This window comes from Bos taurus, chromosome 18 (genome assembly GCF_002263795.3).
Source record: "Bos taurus isolate L1 Dominette 01449 registration number 42190680 breed Hereford chromosome 18, ARS-UCD2.0, whole genome shotgun sequence".
NCBI classification, from domain to species: domain Eukaryota; kingdom Metazoa; phylum Chordata; class Mammalia; order Artiodactyla; family Bovidae; genus Bos; species Bos taurus.
In genome coordinates, this window is record NC_037345.1 from 15,214,576 (window position 1) to 15,223,042 (window position 8,467).

Sequence of the window (8,467 nt, forward strand, 5' to 3'; positions counted from 1 at the left end):
GTTCCTCAGCATCCTCAGCAACACTTGGTAGGTTCAGTTTTTAATTTCAGCTATTCTAGTGGGGTAGTGGGGTTTCATTATGGTAATATGCATATCCCACACGACTAATTATGTTGAACATTTTTTTCATGTGCTTATTGCCATCTATATGTCTACTTTGGTATAACATCTATTTAAACTTTTGCCCATGTTTTAATTAGATGTTCTTATTATTGAGCTTTGAGAGTCCTTTATTTTGGATACAAGTCCTCTATCGGTGTCTTTCAAAAAGCAGGAGTTTTAATTTTGATGAAGTCAAATTTATCATTTTATCAATTTTTCTTTTATGGATCATGCTTTTGGTGTGTAATTAACAAACGTTTGCCTAACTTATGTTCATAAACATTATTCTAGAAGCTTCATAGTTTAAAATTTAACTTAAAATGTACAGTTATAATTAAAATGGTTAAGATGATAAATTTTATGTCATATGTATCTCACCACAACAAAAACAAGTGGGGAAAAATGTTCTTTTTTTTTTTTTTTAGTTTTTGCATGTTCTATCCACTACACCACCACTTGTTGAAAAAAATCCTCTTTCTAGCACTGTGCTTACCCTACAGAGATGAAAGGACCTATTATCCAAAATTTGGTTCAGATGTTGACCCTGATGATACCGTCCAGTACCTGGAAGGTATGTAAAGGGTTTCATAATGTGTCTTTTTGGGGAGAGCAGGGAAGGCTCCTAAGGAGGTCTAAAATGGTTTGAGAGAGCAAGGCAAAGAAATTGGTCCTGTTTTTACTGTAGTTAGGGAAAGGGACTGGGGTGAGGGTTTCTGTATGTGAGCAGCTGTGGCTTACATGGCTTGAACTTTCTGTTCATTAAAGAAGAAAGCATCTGAGCTTTCTCATCAACTTCCCCAGATATAGGACAGAAATGGATAGAAGTGCTAGGGTTTCAAATGTGTTAGTGATCAAGTATCAAAATCAAAGTCAGGTGTTTTATTACAATTCACTCCTCATACTTAACTGGTGACATTTCACTTAATTGAATGTGAACTTCTTTAATTAAGCTATTTTGGCACTATATGAGGTTGGCAGCTTGAGAGTAATAAAGATGAGAGTTCCACTGAATGCCACGTTCAGCAGCTCAGCATTGTATATTTTGAGAAGTGAAATGAGTGCCTTGGTCACTATGGATAATATCTGGAACTCCAAAAGAGATAAAGAATGTCTTGATGAGGCTTCTGTGGCTTTAGCACATGCACAGAAATATTTGGTTAATACTGGGTGTCTTGTAAGGCAAGAGGTTCCCAGAGTTCTTTTTACCTAAAGGATTAACCTTGGGTAAGTTGTTGTTGCTGTCACTGGCAGGACCAGACCACCAACTATTGGCCATGGCTCAAGAGTCAGAAAAATGTGAGAGAGAATTGACTGTTGAGTAGAGCATATAGTACTAAGATAACTGTGTGGAGTTTGGCCAGGAGTGCCAACCCTCAGATCCTGCCCTTGATCAGGAAACATCCTGCTTAAGGAATTAATAGCAACAGCTTTCCCATGGGCTCCATCAACTGTGATGCCATCCAAACTGTACAAACTCCTTTTAACATTCACTCAGTTGATTCTCGGGGCTCCCCAAGTATCTAAAAGGTCCAATAGAAGGGCGACATTCTCCAGCACTATGGCATCTAGCAAAGGACTGAGGACGAGGGAGACCAATCCCCCCTCTAGGTGGAATATGCCAGAGGCTCAGGTTTAACTATACTGTACTGCTTTTGTTTTGGGAAGGAAGCCTTGATGACGTACTGAGTACTTCCATGACCTAAGGCATAATAGGCATCTGAGGAGGAAGGGTCATGGTCTTAGGACCTATCAGATTTTCCAGTAAAATCAGTATGTAGCCAACAATTACTACTAATGGTGTATAGCATAGGATCAAGGAGGGCAACTTCTTGCATCAAAAGTTTCCAGACAATTTATGGCCATAATGGGTAGCCAAGAGACTTTAGGCAGCAAAGGAAGAAGTTGCTAAAGCCTCTGCAGTGAAGAGGTCTTTGGGGGAACTAAGGTGTGGGGAAAGTATTTAGGCAACATGGCATCAGTCAGGCTCTCCTGCCCCACTCCCTCACGCCCTCTTACCTATGTTCTGTAAACAACGTTGCTGACCTTGCATGGTTATGTAGCAGCTGGAGCACTGTGCCTGCACACCCACTTGACCATGGGCCACTTTTGTTCTTAGTATATCAGTGCTATTTGAGGACTCCTGGCTGCTGTTGCCCAGAGAGAATAAACATGTCTGCAGTCCCCACAGCTCCTCGAGTCTTCTTCCAGCTTCCCCAGTCGCACCTTATCTACCTTGGGTTCAGTGAACCATGCGAGCACCAAGACATAAGGGGACTGCATGTTTTTTTCAACCTGGACAAAATTTCAGAGCATTTTGTTATAAAATCTCCATTCAAAGTATCTGTAAGTAATAGCATAAATAGGCTTAAGTAAAATTTATAAATGAGAAATGTGTTGTCTTCAAAAGCTCAAAAAGCCAAAATGATATTATGCTTATTTGAACACTGCCAAGAGAGTCAATCCCCTTCATGGATTGCAGCCTTATCACGGCAAAGGGACTTGCATAATTGAATGAAGCTATGAGCCATGCTGTGCAGGGGACCCAAAATGGATGGGTCATAGTGAAGAGTTCTGACAAAACATGGTCCACTCAAGAAGGAAATTGCAATCCACTCCAGTATTCTTGCCTGGAGAACCCCAGAGACAGTATGAAAAGGCAAAAGTATGACACTGGAAGATGAGCCCCACAGGTTGGAAGGTATCCAACAAGCTACTGAAGAAGAGCAGAGGGCAATTACTAACAGCTCAGAAGAATGAAGTGGCTGGGCAAAAGCAGAAAAGACATTTAGCTATGGATGTGTCTGGTGTGAAAGTAAAGTCTGATGCTGTAAAGAACAATATTGCATAGGAACCTGAAATGTTAGATCCATGAATCAAGGAAAATTGGATGTGGTCAAGCAGGAGATGGCAAGATTGAACATTAACATCTTAGGACCTATCAGTGAACTAAAATGGACGGGAATGGGTGAATTTAGTTCAGATGACCATTATATCTACTACTGTGGGCAAGAATCCCATATAAGAAATGCAGTAGCCCTCATAAGCAACAAAAAAGAGTCCGGAATGTAGTACTTGGGTGCAGTCTCAAAAACAACAGAATGATCTGTTTGTTTCCAAGGCAAACGATTCAACATCACAGTAATTCAAGTCTATGCCCCAACCACTGATGCTGAAGAAGCTGAAGTTGACCAGTTCTGTGAAGACCTACAAGACCTTCTAGAACTAACACCAAAAAAAGATCTACTTTACAGTGTAGGAGATTGGAATGCAAAAGTAGGAAATCAAGAGACCTGGAGTAACAGGCAAGTTTGGCCTTGGAGTACAAAATGAAGCAGGGAAAAGGCTAACAGAGTTTTGCCAAGAGAACACACTAGTCATAGCAAACACCCTCTTCCAATAACCCAAGAGACAACTTTACACATGGAGCAAGTGTTTTTTATTTTCGTGGCTACAGTCACCATCCACAGTGATTTTAGACCCCAAGAACATGGTCTCTGTCACTATTTCCACTTTTTCCCCATCTATTTGCCATGAAGTGATGGGACTGGATACCATGATCTTAGTTTTTTGAATGTTGAGTTTTAAGACAGCTTTTTCACTCTCCTCTTTCACCCTCAAGAGGCTCTTAGTTCTTCACTTTCTGCCATTAGAGTAGTATCACCTAAATATGAGGCTGTTCATATTTCTCCCAGTGATCATGATTCCAGCTTGTGATTCATCCAGCTCAGCATTTTGCATGGTGTACTCTGCATGTAAGTTAAATAAAGCAGGGTGATAATATACAGCCTCATTGTATTCCTTTCCCAATTTTGAACCAGTCAGTTGTTCCATGTCCAGTTGCTTCTTGACCCACATACAGTTTCTCAGGACACAGGTTAGGTGATCTGGTACTCCCATCTCTAAGAATTTTCCACAGTTTGTTGAGATTCACATGGTCAAAGTTTTAGCATAGTCATTGAAGCATAATTAGATGTTTTTTTGGAACTCCCTTGCTTTCTCCATGACCCAACAAATGTTGGCAATTTGTTCTCTGATTTCTCTGCCTCTTTGAAGCCCAGCCTGTACATTTGGAAGTTCTCAGTTCATGTACTGCTTAAACCTAACTGGAAGGATTTTGAGCATAACCTTGCTAGCATGTGAAGTGAACACAATTGTACGGTAGTTTGAACATTTTTGGCATTGCCCTTCTTTGGGACTGGAATGAAAACTGATCTCTTCCAGTCCTGTGGCCACTGCTGAGTTTTCCAAATTTGCTGACATACTGAGTGAAGCACTTTAACAGCATCATTTTTTAGATTTTAAATAGCTCAGCTGGAATTTTGTCTCACTTTTTTCATAGTAATGTTTCCTAAGACTCCAGTACACATCTATTAGACTAGCCAGAATCGGGAACACTGACAACACCAAAGGCTGACAAGGACGTAAAGCAATGGGAACACTTATTCATTGTTGGTGTGAATGCAAAATGCTACAGCCACGTTAGAAGACAGTTCGGCAATTTCTTACGCATCTAAACACACTCTTATCTTACAGTCCAGAAATTATGCTTCCTGATATTCAACTGAAACAGTTAAAAACTTATATCCACACAGAAACCTGAACACAATGTTTAAAACAGCTTAATTCATAGTTGCCCAAACTTGGACACAATCAAGATGTCCCTCAGTAGGCAAATGGATAAACTGTGGAACTTCCGGAAAATGGAATATTATTCTTTAAAAAAAAAAAAAAAAGAGCTATCCAGCCCTGAAAAGACATGGAGGAAGCTTAAAGAGATATTACTAAGTGAAAGAAGCCAATCTGAAAAGGTTACACCCAGTATGATTCCAACTATCTGACATTCTGGAAAAGGCAGAACTAAGGAGATGGTAAACACATCAGTGGTTCCCAGGGATCACGGGAAAGGAGGGATGAACAGGCAAAACACAGAGGATTTTTAGGACAGTGAAAATAGTCTGTGATATTGTAATGGTTTTTCAGTTCAGTTCAGTCGCTCAGTCGTGTCCAACTCTTTGCGACCCCATGAATCACAGGCCTCCTGTCCATCACCACCCTCCTCCTCCAGGCCTCCCTGTCCATCACCAACTCCTGGAGTCTACCCAAACTCATGTCCATCGAGTCGGTGATGCCATCCAGCCATCTCATCCTCTGTCGTCCCCTTCTCCTCCTGCCCCCAATCCCTCCCAGCATCAGGGTTTTTTCCAATGAGTCAACTCTTCGCATGAGGTGGCCAAAGTATTGGAGTTTCAGCTTTAGCATCATTCCTTCCAATGAACACGAAGGATTGATCTCCTTTAGGATGGACTGGTTAGATCTCCTTGCAGTCCAAGGGACTCTCAAGAGTCTTCTCCAACACCACAGTTCAAAAGCATCAATTCTTCGGCACTCAGCTTTCTTCACAGTCCAACTCTCACGTCCATACATGACCACTGGAAAAACCATAGCCTTGACTAGACGGACCTTTGTTGGCAAAGTAATGTCTCTGCTTTTGAATATACTATCGAGGTTGGCCATAACTCTCCTTCCAAGGAGTAAGCATCTTAATTTCATGGCTGCAATCACCATCTGCAGTGATTTTGGAGCCCCAAAAAGTAAAGTCTGACACTGTTTCCATTGTTTCCCCATCTATTTCCCATGAAGTGATGGGACCAGATGCCATGATCTTAGTTTTCTGAATATTGAGCTTTAAGCCAACTTTTTCACTCTCCACTCTTACTTTCATCAAGAGCCGTTTTAGTTCCTCTTCACTTTCTGCCATAAGGGTGGTGTCATCTGCATATCTGAGGTTATTGATATTTCTCCTGGCAATCTTGATTCCAGCTGTGCTTCTTCCAGCCCAGCGTTTCTCATGATGTACTCTGCATATAAGTTAAATAAGCAGAGTAATATACAGCCTTGACGTACTCCTTTCCCAATTTGGAACCAGTCTGTTGCTCCATGTCCAGTTCTGTTGCTTCCTGACCTGCATATAGGTTTCTCAAGAGGCAAGTCAGGTGGTCTGGTATTCCCATCTCTTTCAGAATTTTCCACAGTAATGGTGGTACATGTCATTATATATTTATTATATTTATTATATATGTAATGGTGGTACATGTCATTATATATTTATTCACACACAGAATGTACAACACCAAGAGTGAACCATAATGTAAACTATGGACTTCAGGTGGCAATGATGTGTCAATGTAGAGTCATCAATTTTAACAAATTTACCAGTCTAGTGGAAGATGCAATCATGAAGGAGGCTATGCATGTGGGAGGGCAAAGGATATATAAGAAATCTCTGTATCGTCTTCTCAACTTGGTTGAACCTAAAACTGCTATAAATAAAGTCTTACTGTGTGTTCATTTCAAAATATATACAAATACCAAATCATTATATTATACACCTGAAACTAACCCAGTGCTATTACTAATTCACATAACTAATATAACATTACATCAATTTTTAAAATATTTATTATAGTTGATTCACAATGTTAATTTCTGCTGTACAGCAAAGTAATTCAGTTATACATATACATTATTTTTCATATTCTTTTCTATTATGGTTTATCACAGGAAATTGAATATAGCTCCCTGTGCTACACAGGAAGACCTTGTTGTTAATCCATTATATATATATATACATTATATATACACCAGTTTGCACCTGCTAATTCCAGACTCCCAATCCTTCTCCTGTTGGCAACTATAAGTCTGTTCTCCACGTCTGTGAATCTGTTTCTGTTTCATAGATATGTTCATCTGTGTTGTATTTCAGATTCCACATACAAGTGATATCATATGGTATTTGTATTTCTCTGACTTACTTCGTTTAGTATGATAATCCCTAGATCCATCCATGTTGCAGGAAATGTCATTATTTCATACTTTTTTAGAATGAGTAATATTCCATGGTATAGATATACCACATCTTCTTTACCCATTCATCTGTTGATGGATACTTAGGTTGCTTCCATGTTTATAGTGCTACAATAAACATAGGGGTTCAGGTATCTTCTCAAATTATAGTTTTATCTGGCTATATGCCCAAGAGTGGGCTTGCTGGATCATATGGTAATTCTGTTTTTAGTTTTTGAGGAACCTCTACACTGTTGTCCACAGTAGCTGTACCACTTTACATTCCAAACCATAGTGTTCCCTTTTCTCCACACCTTCTCTTACATTTATTACTTGTAGACTTTTTTTTTTAGGTTAATTTGTGATTTTATTTGCCAGTATAATTTAACTACAGTGGCCTAGAAATTTTTTGATGTTTAAAAAAAAATCACCATCCAACAAACACATACACACATATAATATGCATATATTTATAAAAGTGAAACAAAAGTTTTGCCAAAAACTTCTATCCTGAATGTTAATTTTTTTGAGACTTTTTAAAAGAAGTTTTAGGTTTACAACAAAACTGACAGGAAGGCAAATTCCCCATATCACCCCTCTCCTCACATGCACAACCAATATCAACAGATTAGTACCTTTAAAAAAAAAAAAACAAGGATGAACTACATTGACACATAGCACCAAAGTCAAAGTCCACAATTCACCTTTAGGTTTCCCTTTAATGAAATGAATAGTGTTCCACGTTCTATGGATTTGGACAAAACTTTGATGACATATAACCATCATTATAATGTCATTCAAAGTATTTTCACTGCTCGTAGAAACTTCTGTATCTGTGTATTCATCTCCCCTTCACTCCCCTCAAACTCCTGGCACTGATCTTTTTATTGTCTCCATAGTTTTGTCTTTTCCAGAATAGCATATAGAACCTATTTTTTTTTCTTTCTTTTCCCTTAAACAGAGAGGTTCAAAGCTTTTATGTCTGTAAGATCGCTCATGGCATACCCATGTATGGGCCAAATAGACTCTAGGTGGCAAACTCACCTACTAAATATTGTAGCTTTCCTTCAAATATTGAGCCCTGTCCCACTGGTCCTGCCCAGCAGCCACGTGGAGGTACAGGGGGACATGTGTTGGATACTCATTCATAGAAGGCCAGAAATTTTGTGCCTCTTGTTACAATGAACCCAGATTCCTGTTGGGTGTGTTGTAAACAAAGGAGCCATTTCTTCAGGCCCCCTACTCTGAGCTACAGAGTAGCTAAAAGCTAAAAGTCCCCTACCCCAGACTTCTAAATGATGGCCATTCTGACTAAAGTGAGGTGGTACCTCATTGTAGTTTTGATTTGCATCTCTCTAATAATTAGTGATTATAAGCATCTTTTCATGTGCCTATTGGCCATCTGTATGTCTTTCTTGGAAAAATATCTACTTAGGTCTTCTCCCTATTTTTCACTGGGTTGCTTCTTTTTTTGTTCTTGAGTTGGATAAGCTGTTTATATATTCTGGAAATTAAGCCTTTG

The 8,467-nt window shown here is 39.3% G+C and overlaps 1 non-coding gene across 1 annotated transcript; it reads right to left on the bottom strand.

Moving 5' to 3' along the window:
- Window positions 1-8,073: 8,073 nt before the first annotated feature.
- Window positions 8,074-8,200, bottom strand: LOC112442443 (small nucleolar RNA SNORA11). The gene has a single exon (XR_003030537.1). It is a non-coding gene; the product is annotated as a small nucleolar RNA SNORA11 (small nucleolar RNA).
- Window positions 8,201-8,467: the final 267 nt, after the last annotated feature.